General features: G+C 43.8%; 1 long non-coding RNA gene across 1 annotated transcript in view; it reads right to left on the bottom strand.

Annotated features, from left to right (window-relative positions):
• Positions 1 to 23514, bottom strand: part of LOC149867314 (uncharacterized) — a 220304-nt gene extending 196790 nt beyond the window's left edge. Inside the window, exons 1-2 of the long non-coding RNA XR_016441622.1 lie at positions 21471 to 23514; positions 19845 to 19895 (exon numbers count right to left, since the gene is read on the bottom strand). This is a non-coding gene — a long non-coding RNA (uncharacterized LOC149867314). The remainder of the gene's footprint in view (positions 1 to 19844; positions 19896 to 21470) is intronic.
• Positions 23515 to 24460: the final 946 nt, after the last annotated feature.

The raw sequence follows: 24460 nt of genomic DNA, 5'->3' as shown, positions 1-24460 counted from the left end.
AATAATGCATATGTAGGACATGCTGGCAAAGTATCACATCCCTTCTTGTTTCCAGGGTGAGTGGCAGATTGCAATGTGATTTTGCTTACAATCCCTCAGTAATCTTAACTTTCACCTGCAATAATCATCAGTAATTTAAAAAAATCTGTCAGCATCACAGAAAAGGCGGATTAGTTCAGAAGCAGGCTAAACATGCTGTTTGACTCTGAAGGATGACTTTGTGCAAGTGGCATTGTCAGGTCGCAAGCAGAGCTGTACAAATAATTGATTTTTTTCAGCACAGAGCAGGGATTTGAATCATCAAGGTCTCACCTCTCAGGAAAGTGACCTAACCACCAGACAACAGAGTCACTCTCTCATTCTTGCTCTCTTTCTCTATATGGCTCAGTGAGTGTTTATTCATATAGTCTATTTAAAGCAGAACAAAGTCAAAAGGAAGATTGAAAGCAAGCTGCCCAGCCACACAAGATCATATAGAATGGTGGCTGGGAAACCCCAATGAAGAACATTTTAACATTTGGGTTAAAGTCTCTTGAGAGAAAGAGAGAGCTTTGAACTTGAGTTTCCCATAGCTCAGGTCAGAGCCTAGTGGGTAAAATGGGAAAGGGGGCAGCATCACTTCCATGCCTTGTGTGAATCTAGCCCTTTATGTCCTTGGCTTTTCTATAAGCAGAGACGAGTGAATAATAGGTGGTATTTGAGAAGCTGACCCACAAAAGTTTGTCTAAAAAAAATATATATTTTTGGGAAGTTGGGGGGGGGGGGTTTGGGTGGGGTGAGGGTGGAGAAAAGGGAGAGAAACAACAATTGTTTCTATTTGCTTTAACCTGAAATAAAATGTTTCATTTTGTTTTTTAGTTTCTTTAACCACTTCGGGTTTTGGGGATTTTTTTAATTGAGGTTAATTCTGAAACAAGAATGACAACAAAATGTTTTGATATATCTAAAGTTTTCTCCTTTTTAAAGAAGGGTCAATTCAGGTAAAATTTTCTTCTCAGTAATGCTTCTGCTACCTTTTTAAAGATCAATATTATAGGTGAAGGCAGAATTTATCTTCTACAAACTTTAACACAGGTGGCAGAGCATGAGAAGGGAGCATATGCATGGCTGGCAGCTAAGTAATATAGCTTAACATTTCTAAAATGAGCAAATCAGGTATAGGGTTGGTAAGATTGTAAAAATGGTATCATGGGGGTCCAGAATTCGGTCATTTTCAGAGCAGACCAGCCCATTAAAATTGTCTGTGTTTGCTGGAATCAAAGCTTTTATTTGATGCTTAATCCAGGGTTTAAAAGATTTTTTTTAATGTAGGACATGAAAGGGAACATTGTAAAGGATAAGTGAAGGCATAGATCTTAAATACTGTCAAAGAACAAGCCTGCAACAGCAGGACTCACAAGCAAATTGTTAGATCTCCAATTGTTTTCATTCACACAGACACAGATACACATACTTCATTCTAAATCTTCTTAGTGACGAGGTAACTATCCTTATGCAAATCAGTATATTGCTGGTACAGCAAGACAGAATAGTGACTGTCTAGGAGCAACCAGCCAGCCAGAAAAAACAATATCAGTGCAGATGCACAGCCTTACCTTTCCCACAATAAATGGGGCATTAACTTCAAAAGTCTCTGAGCCCTTAAACCTTTAATAATAATTAATAGGAGAAAGACAACTAATATTTATGTTCACTCTTAAATTACAACGTTAAAAAAAGGCAAAGAAAGTGGAGTTTTATGAAAGTGAAGTCAACAGTATTAATTATTACTGAATTTGTTTGATTTAACTCAAATGTTAATGCTTTACTCAGCTTTCATGTTCCCAAGTGGATCAAAGTTATGCTTTCAATTCCTCAGTCATGGGACCCTTCACTACATTGGCTCCCTGGTGCTGATTAGAGCAGCTTGAGTTTTACTTTAATTTATGCTCATTGCCAATAGTTGTTAGATAGTCAGTTGCCAATAGTCATAGCCACCATGAGCTACCAGAATCCATAGAATCCCCGTTCACATACACTTTCCCTAAACCAATCCCCTTGTGGCAGGTGCTTCAGTACAATGTGTGTTGTCCCTTGAGGCTGGATAAATGGAGGTAGGATCAGCTACCACAGGAGAAAAGTGGAAAGGTTCCATAAACCAAGGTGAAATGTTAGCTCTAGCTCTCTGTGATATGTAATCCATCCTTATAGGGTCTGTTTTTCCTCCCATAAGGAAAAAGTGGAAAAGTACTTTTAGCTTAGACTACCTTGTGGTTCTACTCAGAGAAATAGTTTTGTAATGTGGCCTGTGGGAAGCAGGGCCAGATTCCTTATGTCTCTGATTTCAGATCAAGCCTTTAACATACTACTTATACTCAAATTTAAGATTATCCTAAATTTAAGATGACCTCCTGCCCAATAATTCAATTCTATACATAGACATTGTATAAAAATATTATAATTTTCCATGTATAGAATCTGATTATTGGAGAGTCATCTTTAATTCCTCCTCCTCCCCCGCTCACCAGCACCACCACTGCAGGGGAGAATGAAATGGGGAGGCCAGGTAGGCTTATCCTCTGCTTGTGCCTGCTCCTGTGACAGCCTCATTCCCTCTTTCCCTTCTGCTCCTCCTCCCTCCAGCCCCATGCTCCCCACAGCCTCTTCTTTCCCTTCCACCTTCCCCTCAGCCTCTTTTCCCCTTCCCCTTAAGCTCCTGGTCCCCCATCCCCTCTTCCCTTTACCCCTGTTGCATGCCAGCAAGCTCTGTCCCTGTTCTAGCCCAGAGCATGAAGTACAGCCCCAGCCCTGCCCCTGTACCAGCTGTGTGGGCTACGAACCACTGCAATGGGCTAAGCTGCGACTATGCTCAGTGCCTTGGGCTGCAACAATGACAGAACCTGCCAGGAAACAACAAGGGTAAGGGGGAAAGGAGAGGGGCATGTGGGGGAAAGAGGTTGTGGGCATGGGGGAATATGGCCGGGAAAGAGGCTACAGGTGGGAGATGGCAGTGTGTGGAGATGGCTGGGTGGCAAGCAGCAGCTGTAGCCACCTCCCCCCTGCCCCCCCCCCCCCCAATTCTAAGATAATGGGCTTTATTCTTCATTTTAAATGGGGAGACTCAAACTAAAATCGAGTAAATATGGTATTTGCCTTCCCTAGCTCTGTGCGGTGTTGCAAAATACTAATGTTGCTATTTTACAGATGCAGAGTGTGGCGCATAAATGAAGGATGAAGATAAACTTTACGCTTAAACCAAGCAAGGGTACTTAAAATGCAACTCCATGTTAAAGCTTGTGAACTCATGCTAAAGGCCCAATAAGCATCTCAAATTTATGCCATTGCAGGCAAGGGTTAACTCTGGGCCATGCTACCTAGCTCATGTCAGAATAATCTCACTCCAGAGATAAAATGAGCAACTCACAATCCTCCAACATCCCAGAATGTATTGATCCCAGCCCCAGCCCACCCAACCAGAGCAAGGATAGACTCCAGGTGTCTTTTCTCCTAGCCATGCTCCTGCTCGCTAGCCATCTAGTGGCAATTCAAAGCTGTGCTGACAAGAAACAGTTTTAACCCTTAACGTGCAACTGCTCCCAGAATGTTCTAACTTTAACACCACTTAGCATTCTGCAGATTTAGTGTGGTCTGGGCATAATGTATAACATCATCCAAAGTAATTTTCCTAAGATCATACAAAAACCTTGAGGCCTGCAGTAAAATAACGTGGCAGGGTGCTGGGGTGGCTGCCGCACACATAGGGGCTGCCGCCACAATCACAACCACATGGCTGTGACAAAAGCCCTTTTCTCCTCCCCTCTCACCCACATCAGCACCCAAGACAGTTGCCCCTTGTTGCCCTGCCCTTGTTACACTGTCGTCTGAGACAGGGAAGAGAACTGCACCAAAGTCTCCCAAATAGCAAGGTAATGTCCTAACCACCAACCTCTTCCTCCTTGCTTTTCAGAGTAAAACAAACAACAAGCATACATTGTTTATGGAAGTGCACTGTGTAGCTCACACTGACGTCACTATTCGCCTGAGAGGCACAGCTGTACACAGACAATAGAATTCACTCTCAACATCATGGCGTAGTTCTGAGTAGGCAAAGGTGAATTCAGTTTACAAACAGAAATCTAAATCAAGAAGCAGTTCTGGGGTATGTACAGACCTACCTCTGGGAATTAGTATTTCTCCAAGATGTATCAAAAACAGACAACTTATAATTCTAGAAACAAGGGCATTTTTATAAACAGTTTATTTTTAATTTACTTGTGTTGAGCCAACAGGTAAAAAACAAGGATTCTGATGACAGCTACCTGTGCTGATCTATTGGTACCTTCCTGCCTATTCTCTTATGGCTTCAGACCTACAAATCGTTGTTTAGTATAGACTGTATGGAGTGCTCTAGGGCTAGTAAAGTCCCCTCTACAAATAGAGTAAAACCTTTGCTGTAAAAATCCCCAGGGATGGGTATGGCTAAATGAGTCTCATCATACCTGCTTTCAAACCAGGATAAGGTGTATTGATGCAAGGACTACTTTATGCTGTAGCTACGCTGGGAGTTTCTACTGGTGTTGCTATATAGATGTAGTTAAACCCATGCAAATAAACTCAGGACAGACAGGGCTTTAGTCCCAAAACCTTCGGAGCATTCCTACACTCCAAAGAAGACAGGCTGACAATAAATGGGAATTGAAGAACCTGAGATGACATGGCTGACATGCCATTCTTAACCTAACAAGCATGCACCTATGCTCTCTACTCTCTAGACTTACTCTTTGTCCTAGATAAGGGACACCTGGGAATGTTTTAGTAAGACTCAGTAATGTAGGGCTTGGTTTCCCTGTGCTGCTTTTCCTGCCTGCCTACTTTTAATCTGAGTTCATTTGCACAGCACACCATCATCTGCACTGTGCAGAAGAGAGCATGGGGTATTCAGCCTTTTTGCAATATTCATGTATTTTTTTCTCTCTGGAGCCTTATATTTTTTCCTGTTTTAAATTTTCCTAATGATTACTGAGGCATATATTTATATCACCTGTTGATCCTTCAGGAACTGCACTAAGAACTTGGTTAAATGCTCTCTGAAATCAGTGTAAAGACTCTTTAAAATCAATCTCCATTTGTGGCTGCTAGGCTGTGCCCTAGTTTTTCCATGGAAATTGTAGCTGTGATCAGAAAAGTAAATGTAATAGTGGACCATCTGACCTAAAGCCCTTGGTCACTAACTGTCCAATATCAGATAACAAAAACAAGCAAATCACTATGTTTCAGTCCTGTTAGACAACACAGCTATAAGGTGCTTGAGCTGGATTCTGTGCATACCTGATAGTTAGGTTGCAACTGCAGACCTTGCTCATTGCAATCTTGATAATAGCTGCAGTATGAATGTACTCAGTTTGCAAAGCTGGCAAGAAAAAACAACAACACTTTTTTTCTTGTATAAGACATAGAAGTCACTGAAGAGATCACAGACAAGAGCCTCCACAAAGCAGCTTTTTATAGGACATCCTATAGCACTTTGTCCCTATATATGGAGGACTGTAGGGCTGTGCGAAACAGCTGTTTCGTTTCAGTTTCCGATTCAGCCATTTTGGAGGACAGCACTTCATTTCGGTGTTTCGGATCGCTGTTCCGTTTTGATCTGCCTGGATCTGCTTTGGAGTTGCCATGCTGTTTCAGAGATTCGGATCAGCTGGGGAGAGGCAGGCACAGTCAGGCAGCTGCAGGTTCTCCCATGGCTCCTCTGGCTGTGCCTGCCTCTGTCCCAGTGGGGGGAGCCGCAGGAGAAGCCACCATGGCTACCCTACCTGGCCCCATCCTCCACTCAGCCCAAAGCCTCCCGGCACTTTAAAAAAAGCAAAAAAAAAGCCCCGCAGTCACCAACTGCAGCAGCAGTGACTGGGGCCTCTAAGGGGTCATGGCAGAGCCCTCCTGCACAGTGCAAGGTGGCAGGAATCCCCCGCCCCCCATCCGCCTCCCCCGCTTGGCACCCATGCAGCAGCTGTCACATCGCATGGGGACAGTGTGCTGTGTGCTGGGGCAGCTCCAGCAGTCAGCCGGAACCTGGCATCGCTCAGCCCCAGTGGCCCCAGCTCCCAGACAGCGTGCAGCACCCTGCCAAGCCATGCTGCACCCAAGTCATGGGGCAGCTGCTGCGTGGGTGCCAGGCAAGAGGGTGATCCCTGCTCTCCCCACAGCGCTCTGCAATGAGCCCTCAGAGGTCCCAATCACCGCTGCTGCAGCCGGTGATTTTTTTTTAAAGCCCCGCAGTCACCAGATGCAGCAGCGGTGATTGGGGCCTCTGGATGCTTGTGGCAGAGCCCCACCCCCCCATGCAGCATGGGGCAGTGTGAGGCAGCGAGGAACTCCCCTCAGCCCCCATTTGGCACCCTCGCATCAGCTGTAACATTGTGCAGATGCAGCGTGGCTTAGCAGGGCTCTGCATACTGTCTGGGAGCTGGGGCTGCTGGGGCTGAGTAGTGGCAGGCTCCAGCTGACTGCTGAAGCTTCCCCAGCTCCCAGACAGCGCGTGGTGTCCTGCCGAGCCACACTACACCCACGCTGTGCAAGAGTGCCGCATGGGTACCAAGCGGGGGCAGGGGATCCCCGCTGCCCCCCACTGTCCCATGCTGTATGGGGGGGTTCTGCCATGAGCCCTCAGAGGCCCTGATCACTGCTGCTGCAGCCAGTGAGTACAGGGCGTTTTGGTTTTTTTTGGAAGTGCTGGGAGGCTAGGCCTGGGCAGGACAGCCATGGGGGCTGTTCCTATGGCTCCTCCGGCCGTGCCTGCCTCTCCCCAGGCAGGGGGAGCCAGGGGAGAATGTCCCATGACTGCCCTGCCTGGCCACATCCTCTGCCTGGTCCCAGCCTCCCAGAACTTTAAAAGGAGGGCTGAGGGGCTGTGCCAGACTATTCCTGGGGGGCGCCTGCAAAACATTCCAAAACATCCAAAACATTTCCGAAATGTTTTGGATGGTTTCATTTCAGGGATGTTTTGGAGCCTTCCGTTTCATTTCATATTCAATGTTTCAAGCGCTGAAACAAGCCAAAACACCTCTGAAATGAAACAACTGCCGAAATTTTGCACAGCCCTAGAGAACTGGTCTACTGTTCCAGCCACACTTGTCTATTTATCATTAGTCTAAACATTCCTATGGATTCCCTGCAGAGACATCAGCTTCCTTTCAGAGAGTCCTACAGCATCTCACAGGAGTTGTAATGTTCCCCTCCACCTTCTATACTTCACTACTGCCTCTTCTCTTTTGGGATCCAAGCACAAAGCAGGTCTATTGTTATCAGTGTGACTAAAGCTATTTCCCCACCTTCCGGTTAGCTGAAAAGGCTACAACTGAGGATCAGGATAAATATTTTACATGAATATTTATTTACCCAAATATATGCCTCAAGGCGCATGTTCTTCAATACTAGTTAACTATTCACATGTTTTTTTCCCCTGACAAATTGGCAAAGGACATACAGGTGATTTTAAGACACTTTCTGCTCTTGTAGTCCTGGTGTTACTCTGAATTATTCCAATACTTTTGCACAATCTATGAATCTATAAATGCTAGAGTAGCGCTAATGTGTACAGATACCTTTGCCCTAAGGGTTCTTCATAACAGCTGGGGCTCAAAGTCATCTGGACCACATTCTTTTTTCATCACCCAGGTCTCCTCATAGCTCACATGTATATAGGTTGACATAGTAACTACCTATAAAGGGTCTATGGATCTTCTATGAAAGAGCAATATTCTACAGCCAGCTTCAGGGCTGCTACACCAGTAGTACAAAGCAAAATAATTCCCCAGAAGAAGAGAATCTAGGACAAAAATTCTGAATCTGGATCCAGAATTTGGAACCTAAGCTTTGACATTCCTCCAACCCCACCTCAAAGCCAGCTGAGTAGAAAAGTCAGCAGCTGCACCATATAATGCAGTGAATAAGGAGGGATGTGCCTCAGGATCAAGAAGCTAGCAAGAAATAAAGATCAGTAAATAAAGATCAGTAATGGAATCAGGCCTAAATATCAAACAGCTCAATTTTTTAGAAATCTGGAGCCTATGAAATCCTTGGCTCATCTAGCATTGCTTAAAATATGGCATTACAGAGAACTGGGATTAAGAGCTATTAAAATAAGTGGAGGAAAAGAAAAATCTCAGTAGTTTTTGCCTGACCACATAGATATCCCAATAATGAAACACAATTATTTTTAAAATGAATGCCCCATGGATTAATAGGATTCCCTCCCTGTCAGGGCCTGATCCAAAGCCTACTGAAGTCAGTGAGAGCCTTTGGATTAGGCTCATAACAAGTTTCAGATGCCTAGCCATTTTCATCAGTAATTTACAGAGAAGGATCTGAACTTCAAAATTTAGATGTAGATCTGACCATCTCAGGACTTTGGTTCAGGTCCATCCCTAATCATTTGCAGACAGCCTGCAACTAAAGGCAGCAGATTCCTAAGGTTCCATGTTTTACAACTGAAAAGGGTTAGAACATTGTTTTGTTTGCGGAAGATAGTCCATGTATGGTACCATGGATTCTTATCAAAACTCTCAGTGCTATCCAGCCACATACCACAAAGAAGGGAGCCAAACTACTGGAATTTAATGGCTCATTCTTTGAAATGTATTGGCTTGTAAATATACACTATGTTCTCATTTAGTGCTAATTTACTTTAACAATAAACTTATTGTGACTAGTATTCCCATTTCAAAGAGGTTTTTATTTGTGGGTGGGAGGGGCATTAGCAGGCAAGTTCTTCTCTAGTGTATAAAACAAAGATCCAATAAGGTGAAAAAAACAGCTCAATAATTACCCTCTGTAGGGCTCCTGGCTATAAAATAGTAGTGCCTCAAGTTATTTGCAGACATGTCTACATTAGAAAGAACTAAAATCTCTCAGAGAATAACACACCTGTGTCATGGGTAATTGCCCTTGCTTGTGAATTAGAACTGGTCCACCAGATGTTGATTCTGCCACACAGGCAGCAAAAGCAATAAGAAAGGGGTTTTCTCTGTACAGAAGTGGAAGACCATTGAACTCAGTCTCAGTCACCAACCAGCATCACCAATATCTGTTTCTCCAATGAGCAATCATGTCTGCTTCAGAGAGGAGGGCTGTGTTATTACTTGATAGAGTGAGATCTAGCGCAGGGTTGAGTGGTCCCAGGAGACACCTGGGAAGCAGATAGGGATTCACAAACCATTTTACAGGGTTACACCATATCTCAACTCATCAAAATGTGGCTGCAAAATATTGGGTACTTGTTGAGGGGTGTTCTGTAGTCTATACAATTAAGACACATTAGGTGTGTCTACATGAGATGCTTTGAGCACAGTACACTTCTTCTACTGCATATTAGTACAGCAGGCAAAAACTGTGCTAATGCACAGTAGATTTAGCCTACTGTACATTAAAATCATAAAAAATATTTGTTTGTGCTAATGTGCAGGAGCACCGATTATGGAGCATTAAGGTTAGCACCTATCATTACAGGTACTAACCTTAATGTGCCATAATAACAGTGCATTAACGAACGTGTAGAGGCACCCAGGTTCTGCTACTCCCTCAAGAGTAGTCTCTTGCTGATGTCATGTTAGGAATAGATATTACATTTACCCATGGATAACTTGTGTTTGTCCTGGGACAAACACATCTTGGGACTGGTATGTACACCCATCACCCTTCTAATCAGAGTTTAGCAAGCTACTGAATACAATGTGGCTTTTGTGGCATTGATCCAATGCCAGAATCGCAGTTATCCCCAGGGATACAATCTGGGGATAACTGTGTAGACATACTTTGCAATATCCAGGATAAACTCTTATTATCTCCTACCCAGGAAAAATGTTCAGGATTAATCCCAGGACAACAGATATGGATATCTATATACTTGCACTTTGTATGAGTATAACATGGTTTATTCTGGGATTAATGTAATCTCTTGTTTACAGCCTCAGTGGCATTACTCAAGGAGTTAACGTAATCAAAGATAGGAGAGCCTAACTTTGGATGAATGTGACGGGCTAAGTGTGGAAGAGAAATTTACAGCATATTCTGGATACAGGAGTACAGAAGAACTTGGCTAATATGCTCATAGAGTTAAGCAGAAGTTTTACTACACCCAATAGCCATTGCTTTTTTGGATGCTCCAGTTTTTGTTGAGACATCTTGGCTTCAATTTCCAGAAGGAATGAGTACTTACTAATTAACTGGAGTTGTGGGTGTTCAGCATCTCTGAAAACTAGAGCAAACCCACCTCAAGTTAAGCACAAACTCATCAATGGCCAATTTTTGTTGAAGGATAAATGACAATAAAAAGCCAATCATAAAAGCTCAAAATTCCCACATCCTAGAAGGTACCAAATGCAACATCCAGCACCTGAATCAGAAACAAATTTTACAAGTGTTTTTTAATTTAATTTACTGGTAGATGAAAAATACAAGAAACATCTCTAAGGCAGCAGTTCTCTTCAGCAGAGGTGATGGGGAAAATGGCTTCCTATGAAATTCGTACTTATCAAGTGTAGGGAGTAACCACATAATCTGGTTTTTTACCTGGCACAAAATAAAACTACATAAGTAGCTGGCAGCTTCCAGAAATATTAACAAAGGTTTAATATAAGCAGAACAAAGAGACTTTCTTCATATCACCCAAGAGTAACTGTAAACTGAACAACAAAACAAGCTTACAGCTGGTGCTGAAGGCACTGAGTCAGATTCTTAATGCATTACTGTACACTAGAGCCAATCACATTTTTTTTTACTAAATGATATTTCACAAAAAACGCAGTTTTATCAAAATCACAATATTTTGTGGGAACTTGTCAATTTTGACACAATGTTGATGGGAAAAACATTTCAAGAGTGTGAAAGCATTCCATTTAGATTAAACTTTTATATTAATGTATTGATTTTTACATGTGCCTGTTAAATATGAACATATTAATACAGACAATATTATAAAAGTACAAATGGAATCAACCAAAAAGTTTCTAGGTTTTTCTTTCACATAACCATTGAGATTTCAGTCTCTTTTTTCAATTCAGAATGGAATTTTGTTTTTGAGATATCAGAATTTCCTAAAAAACGCTCTACACTGATATCAATTCTAAGTGCTTGACTGAAATCAATGGTGTTAATTTAGCTCTCCATTCTGATGACTCTGTCATCAATGCTTACCATAAAAAAGATTCCCATATATCAAAAAAGTGTTCCATTTATAACATGGTAACACTCCAGAAACTAGGCATGTGCAAGGAGATTTATGGTTAATTCACGACTTCACTGTGCTACACTATGTAAAATCACTTTAATTGCCAACAAATAGTTCTTGACAAACATATTTGCACACAGGATTAGAATCTTCTCCCACTGCATCAAAATATCAGCAAAATGTTACAATGGGTGAAGGACTGTAGTGGCAGCTGATGGCTATACAGCAAAGGTTTTCAACCTTTTTTCATTTGCAGACCTCTGAAAAATTTCAAACAGAGGTGTGGACCCCTTTGAATTGTAAGTGTGGGTATTCACATACTTTTGATTGATCATAATAATCTTTTATGGACCCCTTAGACATAGTCTGAGGGCTCCCAGGGGAACAAGGACCCCAGGTTGAAAAACACTGCTGTACAGCATCCAACTGATCATACTGGTCCTTCATCAATCCAGTCCCTATGCTTCCCTCAGATGTCATAAGGAACAGAAATTGCAGCATCCTACAGCATGGTGTTACAGCCATGGCTCATTCAAGTCTGCCAGGGAGGTTTAGGGGTCCAACCTGCCAAGTGCCAATTTTTAGGGCATGACAGCTTGACCTTGCTGGCTTATATTAGCAGGGCATGCCCTCCATCTCACCTGCCACATCTTGATCTTTCACATAAGGGGGGAGGATCCTTGATGGTCCATACCTGCTCCTATGAACACTGCACTGTTTCTTAGGGCTCCACCTCCCCTTACACCCTGTTTTTATGCCACCACAGTCTTATGGTCTGGTCAGGCCAAGTACCATTGGATGGTAAGATGGCCCTGTCCTCACAAATGGTGTGTTTTTCTCAAAATTTATAGCCCGCTTATCACTGTCCAATGGCTTTGACTACTATGCCATCAAGGCTAGTCCCTCAAGTTCTTAACTTTTCCTTGTTGGGTATTGCTTTCCCCCTTAACATACCCCTAGGAGCCCACACCCAACGAAACAGACTCACAGATCGTTGCTGCAGTCAATGCAGCAGAGCACTTGACGTCTCCCAGCACCTCCACTCCGTGACAACAGCTATTCTGCAGTGTGCAGTTTGTCCCACAATGGTGAGGCACCTCTAAGCCCTGAATCAGAAAAGCAGGCTCCGCTCTACCCCCTTTGCCTCTGCCAGGATACCCTCTGGTCCGGGCTGGCTGTTGTGCCACCATGTTCCCAGGCCTCCGTTTTCTCTTCAGCCAGCAAGGGGTGTGTCTTTATGATGTGTCCAGCTGTGTGCCAGCCAATCCAGATACAGCACAAACTCATAAAGGATGGCAGCTGCATCGCTGGCATCTCCTCTGGTAAGTTTCTGCTTCTTGAGGGAGCATCTGCCTCCACATCCCACCCTCAGGGGTAGTGGGGATGTTCCCGGGGGTTTCACCACACCAACAAGGATCATTGGGGTACTCCCCACTTTTCACTAGTTAGTCGGCAGTCTCCTAAACCTCCACATCAGGACTAGATAGATCAAGGGAATGGTGCCTGACCGTAAAAGTTTTTTTCTATACTACCGCGTCAAATCTCATCAAAGACAGGTACAGTTAAAATGTTACCAACTAGTGACCAACATCTGAGACTTAGGTAGCAAACTCTCCTTATGTCTTTCTCAGGAATACATAAAGCATCTACTAGAGTGGTACTTATTTCCTGGTCGTTTCTCTAGAAAATAGATATCCACATCATAAAGATCACCATCAGAAATTGCAGTCTCAGCCAACAGCCTTCCAAGTCAGGAGTGACGTGGTACAGGGGAATCTTGTATTGTTGCTCCCATTCAGTAACTAAAGGACCTGGGCCCATCTCCTATTGTCTACCTGATTTATACCAATTCATCACACGAGAAGTCTCCCCAATGAAAACCTATCAGAAATTCAGACATTACTGTAATGAATGGGACCTTTCTAAAGTACTAAATACATTTAACTTGCACATACTTGCACACATCAGAAGTACTAACAATATACTTAAAGTAAACAGTCCAAAGGTGGGCAGTGTATTGTGCATAATACTTACCCAAAAGTCCCTGCTACACCTTCCTCCTCCTCCTCACCTTCTGTTAAAGGTAAGATTATTCATTTTCTGTAACACTGCTACTCGCTGGAGTAGGAAGAATCCACAGTTCAGGATGATAAGACAAGTCTTTTGAGACTGCGCCTTCTCCTACTACCCTCAGTCAGATAAAAGTCTGAGAGCCTGTGAAGGAACTTAAAAACAAAACACAGAAGCAGCTCCAGCTCAAAGATAACTAACCTGCAGCATACGTCCCATAAGTGGCATGGGCAGCCTGTGTGCGGCACATGATAGTTCAGGGACAGGACAGCCAGCACAGGGGCAGATTGAGCAAGGAGCAGAAAGCAGAGCAGCAGGTTGAGCAGGGAGCAAACAGCAGAGCAGCAGATCAAGCGGGGAAGGGGATTGTAGTGGCACTTGAGAAAAGTGCAAGGCTTATTTTTTGGCACCCACTGCTCTAGCACAAGCAGCTTTCCTGTTAATACTTTTTACTTTATAGTAACTTTTAACATTTTCCCTACCAAATGGCATCAGGGAAAAAGGACACAAATAATCATGTGCCAAGCTCTGCTCCTGCCATTTTGCTCTAGTCCCTTTTACCATCATACTGACTACCTAATCATGCAGACTCTCTACATTAATACAGTTGTTTAACTTAATAAATGCAGGCAGAATCTGATGCACAACTCTCTGCTGGATAAATGCATATATTATGCAAGTCCTGCCAACTTGATTTTACCATATCTTCAGGTCTTAATGGTTTTCTTAGAATTCCAGTTCCTATAAGTGAATGGGTAAGATTTAGCAACCTAAAATAATTATTTCTACAATCTCATGATTTTTATGGGAATCTCATGAATTTGGAGAACCCACTTTGTGAGTTCTGACTGTTTAGAATTAGCAAGATTAATATTAGTCTAATAGTAACAGAATAATGATGGGAGATATCATATAAAAATCACTAAGCAGTAAGATTTGATATAAATGAACTAAGATTGATAACCATTTTGGGAACTGTAGGAATTGAACAGGGTTGAGAAACAAGCAGCTAAAAATGAGTTCTTGCAAAAGCAATTTGAGGACTTCAGTTCTTCTCTAGTTTCTCAGAAGGACCATGACTACCCAGACATCTTAAAAATTTAAATCTCCACTAGTGCTCTAAGAAATTATGCCTGAACTATTTTAGCACATACATTGCTAATACAGAAACCAGTGAATCCAAGACCAGAACATGATTACCATAAAGAACTTTCTACCTAGTTTTTTCCAAGTCACTGGGACTTTTTAATATAAATAAGGGGTTTTATTCAGGAGATGAACAAGAAAGTGTGCATTCTTGTTCTATTCTTTCATCCAATCCTAGCAAAAATACACAGCAGCATTGTACAAGAATTTCTGCATATAACAATGTAATATCCATATCCAATAGAAACATGGGGACTTTAAACAGGCAGAACATAAATTTATCATGAAATCTGTCTGTGATGATGTAGACCACAGATGTCCAACTGGCAGCTCATAAGGGATTAACACATAACCCATAAACTCCCTCCTGGCCACCATTCCCCACAGTGCTCTGTGGGGGGTGTCTGGTATGTTGCAGAGGGATGAGGGAGGATGGGGGCTGTGGGGACCCCACACACACTCCCACCCATAGTACGCAGCACCTGCTGCTGGTGGCAGCTGCAGCAGCGCCCAGTGGGTGCTCAGGGCACTTGTGACCCAAGCAGGCACTGCCACCCAGTGGTACGCAACTCCAGCCAGAGCTGCATGTGGAAACAAGAAGCACAGCCAAGCTGGCCCGTCTCTATTGCACGGGACTCCCCTCAATGCACGTGCAGTTCCCAGCACTTGTGTGCCACTGGGGGAAGTTCTGCATGATGGAGCTGGCTGCTGCCATGGAGGCAAAGGGCAGGACTCCCTGCCACTTCCAGCACAGCCCTGGCAGCTGCACATGGTGGGGAAGGCAGCCAGTGACACGTGAGTGCCAGGAGCTGCACATGCACCTCGAGCAGCCCTGAGCAATAGAGGTGAGCTGGCTTGGATGCACTCCTTGCCACCATGTGCAGCTCTGGCAGGAGCCACACACACAGGCAGCAGCACCAAAAGCACCATGAGTGCCCCCACCTGCTGCTGCTGCTGCTGCCGCTGGCACCAGAGATTGTGCGCCATGGGAGAGGGAGTGTGTAGGGGGGGCCCCCACACACTCCCACCCGAGCTCTGTGCTCCCCCTGGGCACAGGCTCCACGCTCCTGCCAGCCCCCACCCCATGCTCCCTGCCCCTGCCCAACTGCAACTCCTCCCCCGGCCTCTGCCACAGCTCCTCCCACACCCACTGCTTCCCTACCTGATCCCCAGAGTAGGTGCTGCAGCAGGAAGACAAGGAGGAGCTGCTGGAGGCTGGGGAGCTAATCATGTCCCCCAGCAACTGCAGCAATGGCAGCAGCAGCCTGCCCAGATGCTGTGTGCCAGCTGGGCTGGGCTAGGCTGGGCTGGGCCAGGCGTTTCTGTGCACCAGGGTAGGAGAGAAGTGTACAGGCTGGGAGATGTACAATTAACTGGTGGATGCCCACAAGCCAGATGGAATTGCCTGGAGGGCCAGACTTGGTCCACGGGCCATATTTTGCCCACCCCTGAGTTAGACTGTTCTCAGTGGTGGTAGATGACAGAACAAGGAGCAATGGTCTCAAGTTTCAGCAAGGGAGATTTAGGCTGGATATTAAGAAAAATTTTCTCACTTGAAGGGTGGTGAAGCACGGGAAAGGTTACCTGTAGACGTTGTGGAATCTCCATGCTTGGAGGTTTTTAAGGCCCAGCTCAACAAAGTCTTGGCTGGGATGATGTAGGTCAGGACTTTGAGCAAGAGGTTAGACTAGATGAAGTCCTGAGGTGCCTTCCTACCCTAATTTTCTATTATTTTAAGCCATTTGTCCAAACTTTAGTTTTGGTTTTATAACATTTGTTTTTTTCCTCTCGTGATATGAGGTTGTTGGCCTCGTGCCCACCCCCCACCTGGAGAACCAGAGTATGCCTCTTAGTCTGGTCTCCACCCTTTGACCTGTTCAACAGGGAGGCCCTGCTAGCAGCTACGCCATGCTACTGCTGACATAGCTCTCAGGGTTACAGAGACATGCAAGCCATCAGTGGGAATAACTCTGGAATAGCACATACAAGCCAGCTCCCCAATGTTGTTAGAGTATGCCCACATCCCATTTGTTCTTTTAACAAGTGAGTTAAACTGCAAAGAATTTGAATTCTGCACAGCAAAGTGTCATGACGGATGTTGTCTGCCAAGAATGGTAAATCTCGGCTTATTGCTTAATTGTATTAAATGGGTGGATATTTAACAACTCTGTACACTGGGGCAGTAGCCCACATTGTAGAGCTGGTACACATTGTATTTACTTCAAAGGTTCTCAAACCCTAGATACTACCGCTATAAGAGTTCCCATAAAATAAGTCCCATCTTTTCCACACTCCCTCTGCATGCAGATGGCATAAATTTTACTGAATATTTAATGTATTAGAGTGGCACAGACCATGGATTATCTCTAGATTCAAGATCTGAGTGCTAGATATTTTGGCTGGTGCTGAACTAGGGAGTGCAAAATGGCTGCTGACTGAAAATTCACCCCTTGCAGACATGGCTTAGAGAAATAAGCGATCTCTGGTTGGTATTTGGCATAACGGCTTTTTCCCTTGAACACTGTGGCCCTGTAGGCATCCAGTGCAGCCAGTCAATGGGATGCCTGAGTCTAAGTTATTCTCAACTTATCCTGCCTCCTTTTGTCTTCCACCACCCAGCCTGCCTGAACTGAAGGAGCTGATGTCTACTTCACACTGCACAGATGTTTCTCCCACGCTAGTGCATGGTTACTTTTCAAGGGACTTCTTAGAGCAGATGCTACTGTGTGCATCTTCCTTCCCCTACTGACGTGCACTCAGCACAAGCAGCAGACTGCATTGCTGATCTCCTTTGGATTGAATGAGAAATGAAATCCCACACTAGGAAGGTTTTACTTTTTAATCTTTATAACAGAGCAGAGAAGCTGGACTGCTGCCTTGCCCTTGCTCCTGTAGAATATGTGCCAGCCTCTTTCTGGATCCGGGCACTTTCCTAGTCCTTGTGTTTCCATCTGTGACTTATGGTTTGGGGCTTGGTGGGGGAAAGCTGTATTGGGGTATAAAACTTGAGCCTCTGGAGAATCTGCTTCCTCTGACTAGCCATTGCTCACACAGCATCTTCAAATATTTCTTCCACTTCCTGACAACTGTTAGCACAAGCAAGAGGGGGAGGGCGGCATCATTTTGCAGAAAACCTTTAGAATAAATGTGAAAGGCAAGGCTTTCTTGTGGGTGATATTTTTTATTGAACTAACTGCATGGGTGGGATAGACTTAGAAAAGCTTTCAAAAGCGCTTTCATGGTGCCTGCATTTCCCTCAGACCTGAAAAAGAATGCATTGGATTTGAAAGCTTTTCTAAGTCTATCCCACCCATGCAGTTAGTCCAATAAAAGATATCAGCCACAAAAATCCTTGTCTCTTGCACATTTCCTGGACAATCATGGCTACAAATATCACTCCAACACTACCAAAACATGTAGCATAAGTGCCTAGTCTTTCTTTGCCCCTCTGAATAGCTAGTCTGTATCCTTTTAAGCCTTTTCCATGACTGCTATATTATATAAGCTCACTACACACTGACACTCATTTGCACATTGTTTTTCTATTCCCACTTCAGGTCCTCTGACTTGGCCGCATATCTATTCCTGCAACATTAGGGTTGGGTAGCCCAGAGCTGAGAGAAAACTGACAGATCCCTATCTGGCAAATGAAAGAGAAACGAAAAAATTATACTGATGCCTTTGCCTGGCCCATCTGTTTCTTTCTTTTATTGAGGGAAGTGTGAAGGCTCGCTACTTTATATTCCTTTCTCTAGCTCACCCTCTTTTCTTTTCCTTGCTCTCATTTTGTAAAATGGTTTCTCTTCTTTGGTGCTGGCCTGTTAATGATTAGCTAGATTCTGATTCCCTTAAATGCTACCTAACTCCATGAATGAAATCAATGAAGTCACTAGCAAAGTAAGCAAATGAGAATCGTGATCTCCCCTGGCATGGAAGATACTTGCAAGAGATGTGCATTTTTCTGCAGCTAGCTCCAAATAACAGAGCTACTGCCCCCACCCCACATCTAATAAGTTTCAGCTTGGTAACTATTCCCTTTCCAGTGTTTTTTCATACTCTGTGTTCACATCACTCCTGTTTCCAGCTTGGGTACACCATCTAGTCAAAAAAGATTATTAAACCCCATTAGATCAAATATATTTATCGCGATAATGCTAGTTCAATCTAACTACCATTATGTGAATCAGAATCCTTCCCTTTATGAATTTCATTCATAAATAGTGAATGGAAATTTCTCCCAAGCTGTTGTTAAAGACAGTGATTAGGAGATTCTGGTGTATACCATTATGCAAAATTTAGAGGAAGACCCAAGTGAAAACCCTAGATCCCAGAACTTAAAGGCATCCACTTCCCAATCTGAACTTTGTACTGTGAGTCTTTGTCTGAAAGATGTTGCACTGGTTAGCTTTCTGACCAGAATTGCAAAGGAGGGAGCAGTCCAGTGGAGGACACTGGGAAGCTAGACACAAAGCAGGCGCAAGTTGGGGGGACCTACCACCTGCCGACACCACTACCACCGTTCCCAGCTGATAATTGGTGGGTGGAGAGCAGAGCTGCTGCCTGGGGCTGTGGGGGGTGGCTGCACAGGGAGCCAGTCTCAGCCAGACAGTGGTGGTGGTGCACAGGTTTCTCCTTCCAGTGCCTACTCCCTGCCCACCTCCCTCTCCCCATGCAGCTACTCCCCACTGCCCCTGCCTTAAGTGGGCAAGAGCAACTCTGGGGCTTCCCCTGCACCCAGATCAGCTGGGGGCATCAGCAGAAGGGAAGGTGGTATCTATACTACTGCCTTCCCCCTCACCTCAGATCTGCTCCCATCTACACTGCTATCAAAGCTGTGATTGTACCAGAATGAGTACACCCACACTAGCTTTAATCTAGTTAGCATGGGTTATGTCAAGTGACAGTTCAGCAGCATGGACTTCAAGCAGGGTTTAACAAATAGAGTATATACCCCAGGCTCTTGGTAGACTTGCACAGCTCATGCTGAAGTCCATACTGTTTGCTTGTACTAATTAAATTTCAGTGCTTACATGCCTGCTAGGGCAGGTATGAATACACGTTCTGCATTCACTCTTTTGATGTTAGAACAAACATCCTTTTGGTTTCTTGCTTTTTCCCCCATCTGTACAACTTATTCCTATCTGACAATAATTCTTCCCTACCTCATGCTAAAGATCGCAAGGTGCTCTCATACAATAGGATGGGAAGAGAGTCTTATAAGTACTTTGGGCATGACTGCATGAACTAGTTACATGAGGTAAGCTAGGGTATAAACTAAGAGCAATTCAGCTACTCTGGAGTAGCCACCCATGTGTATATTCTTATCCTGTGGAAAGCATAAGGAATTCTCACACTAATTATAGGGTTGGAGTATGCACACTAAGGAAGCTAACACACTGTGAGTGTATACCATAGCTTACTTTACCATAAGTTGTTCACATGTCCATGTCCAGAACATCATCTTCCTTGATGAAAACTAAAAATAAAGAGCAAAAAAAATAATTATGGTAGCACATTTTTATTATGTAACTCTTACTTTTCTGACTAGCTAAATGGTAAGTTGCCTGTTATTAATGTCAAATCCCTCCAAATGAATATTCCTACTTGGGCAAGTCTGATAGCAAAGTAAAATTGTATCTCAGGCTATTATAAAAGAAGTCCTAGAAGTTGGCTGATGGATTTTTATTTTCTTTTTTTACAATTATGTGAACATTCATTTGTTATTTTTTTATATTGTATCACTTTGTTAAAAGGCAACTCAGCCTTCTTGGCTATTTCATGAAAAGTACAAAGCCTCCCAGTTAATTAGTTACTTAATACTCATAAAGAATCAACTAAGTTTCTTGGCACTGTGACCACTCGCATTAATGCAGTAAACAGAGTCAATAATAGTCAATGGTGCTTTCCTATTAAATATGAAATGCACAGCATGAAATGCCAGATATTGTGCCAAGAGGGAATGGTTTCTTGACACTTGCTTATTTTTTCCTAACATTCTCTTGCATCCTCCATCTGTGAGGGATGAATTCTTCAGAGTTGCTTCTTCATTTAATAACTGAATTAGGGTAAAATTCAGCATCACCTCTCTAAACATTTTAGCATGCAGAGTCTGTCCATTTTCTTCAAAAGTCCAACCAAACTAGAAGACACAGCCAATTTTTCTCTCTTTTCTGGGATGTGAATGTTGCTAGAAACTAGGGACGGACAGGGTTATATCAATAGTGGACAGAAGTGAGCCAGTCAGAATATAATGAAAGATTGCTTTGGATCAAAGGGCACAATTAGTTGGCACCACAATCCCAACTACAGTGTCTAGATGGACTTTGAAATACTTCAGAAAATGAGAAAGTTTGAAAATTAACTTTAATGTTAATTTTCCTCCAGTTTGCTTAGAGTCCATGAAATACTAGTATATAGTAAGTCAATATGATGGTAGATAGTATTAGCGCCTGTTTTAAGGGGTCATTCACGATATATAGCAGCTACCCACGAGGCTGAAAAACCTACAGCTGGAGCACAATGATTCCAATTGTCTTATGTACACACACACACACACACACACACACACACACACACACACACACAAATATACATATCAATCCTCATTAAGAATTCTGGTCATATAGTAGAATACAGTCTAATAAAAAACAAATGAGAACCTTGTTGTTGTCATGGGGTAACTTGTTACCCCGCAATTCAGCATTGTTGGTCTCACTCATGAGGTAACTTGTTACCCCACCTGCATGAACAAAATGGAACTAGTGACAAGAGTATAAACGTACCAAAAACTAGTTATTAAACATACAGATTGTTTGAAAGAGTACTTATTATGATTTGAACCCAAAATATTATTTAACTAGAACTATGAACAAAATTTTAACATTTTTTTCAAGTTTCAAAATGTGAATAAACAATTTGCTAAGTCTGAAATTCACACCATTTTCAACCTAATAATTACTTCCAAAAACATTTCCTAACTGTTTTAACTAAATATTGCATTCTTCACAAAGCAACAGTGATGTACTGTGGTGCACACAAGCAAATCTCTTACAATCTTTGCATCTCTTCTGCATTTTGCAGTCATCTGTCCTTGGGCAAAAAGCACAACATCCACTCATGCTTGCAGAAGGTTCTACTGGGGTGCATTGTGGTAATTTGTCATTTAGGGCAATCATACCAAACTTGACAGACTTAGACAGATTACTCGTATCTATCATTCTTCATTTTATTGTGTCGATCAACTGTTCTCCAAGCTCCTGCAAAGAAAAGCGCAGTCTTCTTAAATGTGATCTTTGGTGCCAGTTTGTGCTGTGGTCTAGCCAAATGATGAGGCTGGCAATGGCAGCCACATCCAGCATATGGAAAAATAGTGACATTGGCCACCTGTTGATTTTCTGTCTGCAGGTGGTCAAACATATTTAGTGGTCATGGTTATCCACCCCACCCTTGTTTTTATTGTAGCCATGGATGATGTCTGGCTTTCTTTGCTCTCCACCCACTGACAGGTCATGGTGCATGCTTGACAGCAACAGCACAACTTTGGACTTCTTTGGAACATAGGAAACTAGGGTGAGTTCCCAATCAAAAGCAAAAATGGATGAAAAAGTTTCCCTTCTTCAATTTGCTTGCATTTCGTTGGGGATATCAGCCTTGTTTTCTGGAATCGTACCCACATAGGTCAAGTCCTGCTGTAGCAGTCTTTCTGCCAGGTCAGTACTTATGAAGAAATTGTCACCCACAATATTCCTTCCCATCTTGTAACAGGAATGAACCAGTCTTTCAACCACCTGGGTACAAAGATTACCTTGGCATGCAGCTTCTGGTTGCTTGCCCAAGTAGATGCCTCCAAACAGGGGGTATGATGTTGCTACATCATAGCACAACCAGATTTTCAAGCAGGCTTGCTGGGCATATACTGTCTGAAGGGACTGCGACCCCTGAATGCAATGAGCTGTTTATCAATGGTCAGGTGTATTCCTGGAACATACAATTTCCTGAGCAGCTCCACAAATTGTGTCCAAATATCTCTGAAGGCAGCAAGCTTGTCCACAGCTCTCCTTTCTTCATGTGTCAGTTTGTTGTCAAATCTTAGGTAGTTCGTGATTTGACAGAATTGTTTTAAACTCATGGTGTCATAGAAGGAAGGACACCTGGTGTGTTGGCCCCACAACTCCTCCAGTGCCTCATGACCACCGTGGTATAGACCACTCAGCAGTAGGAGGCCTATGTAGGCTTTCAGCTCTGTTTTGTCCAATTTTTTCCACTCCTTTCTATTTTCAGGATGGCTATCATTCCACTCGATGAATCTTCTTTCTGCCTTTCTGTTTATTTCTCTTATGATAACAGCCAGGATATCTTGTGAGAGAAACAGGCGGAACATTTCCACCACCATGTCTTTATTACTTTCTCTTGTTGGCCCAGCACTTTCATGTCCTTGGCTGTTCTCTGATGATGCATTAGCTGAGGACTTTTTCCCCCACATTATGTCATTCCTTCCTCTAAATGTGTCATCATCTGCTATGTTTTATGGGGTTGGTGGCAGTGGTTCTGCTCCATATCCTGCTGTAGCTCTCCTCAGTCTTCCATGGCAGCCCCAGGCTGGTCCTCTTCCCTCTCCCACTGGAAGTGTTGGCATCACTTCTGCTGGATAAAGCTTCCATAGCCACATGGTCTTCTTGCTCTAAACAGTCTCCCATGTCTGGAACAAAGTCAGCATCCTCACTGCCTTGGGAAAAGATTTCATTAGTGGATGTATTACTGTCATTCCCAGTTAACTGTGCAAGACAGGCTTCAGAACGGAATATTAGGCCTGTGCGAAGTGGCTAGTATTGACTTCATATTCGTATTCGGCTGATTCAGGGGACAGTGATTTGATCTGGTGATTCAAATCGCTGTCCCATTTCATTCAGCCAGATCTGATTTTGAGATCTGGCCACTGCTGAATCGGCCAAATCTCCAAACCAAAGAGGCCCCATCCCATGCCTGCTCTCCCAGTCCCATCAATGGCTGCTCCACCCAGCCATAGCCTCCTGGCTCTTTATAAAAAATAAAGCCTGGCACTTACTGGCTGCAATTCCCACTTTTTTTTCAAAGAACTGAAAGCTGGGGCCAGGCAGGACAGGACAGCCATGGGGGAAGTGGGTGGAGGTTGGGGGTGCTCAGGGGAGCTGTGGAAGCAGGCAGGGGATGAAGCCTGGTGATGGGCCTCCCACGGCCCCGTCCCCACTCCTCCAGCCCCCACCCCCTGCTTACCAGCATGAAGTCTGGGTCCAGCTCCCTGCAGGGGTGAGTAGGGACTGCCTGAACCTCCTAAGCTCTCTGAATCTTTTACAAATTGATTCAGAGAGCTTCAAATTGATTCAGACTTTTTCATTAATCTCCTGATTCCATTCAGATTTGGAGATTCAGCCGCTGAATCAGGCCAAATCTCCTCCAAATCGAATCAGCACCTGAAGCAGCACCTGAACATGCACTTCCTTCTCATCCTGGACTGCAGAAAAAAAAAGAAAAAATTGATTACTGCTGAATGCATATAAATAACAATCAAAGACAAGCCTGTCCACCTATGCTGTCACAGAAGCATTTCCACCCTGCCCTATGGCAGTGCAGGTAGCTCCCTCTCCTCCTGGATACAGAAGCCTGAGACCAGCATCCATCCTTTGCAGGCAAGCCAAATGTGGGTGTGTAGCAGGGCACTAAGGTGCCTGCTACTGACAAATAGTAACATGGGCTCAGCTGCCAGTCACCAGGGCAGCACAGTTGTGGGTTGCCGAGACAACCAGTCTGGTCAGCTGACTGGAAGGGGGCAGGGCCTGGCCTATATAAACAAGCCAGGCTGAGGCTGGAAGTAAGCTCCCCTCTGGCAGTTGAGGAAGGTGGAGCTCTGTTGGAGCAAGCAGAGCAGTGAAGCCTGGTGGTCTGAGTGGTTTCTGCATGAGGATACTGGGTGGAGGAAGCCCTAGCAGGGATATGGATGAAGGTTAGCCAGTTTGGCTTGGAATTTATGTTGTAACACAGGAGTGTGAGTTTTCTGTTTTGTTG

The sequence above is a fragment of the Crocodylus siamensis genome, chromosome 4, assembly GCF_052110815.1.
Source record: "Crocodylus siamensis isolate JL-2025a chromosome 4, ASM5211081v1, whole genome shotgun sequence".
NCBI classification, from domain to species: domain Eukaryota; kingdom Metazoa; phylum Chordata; order Crocodylia; family Crocodylidae; genus Crocodylus; species Crocodylus siamensis.
Note: the sequence above shows the minus strand (reverse complement) of the source record. Positions and strands in the feature narration are given on the sequence as shown.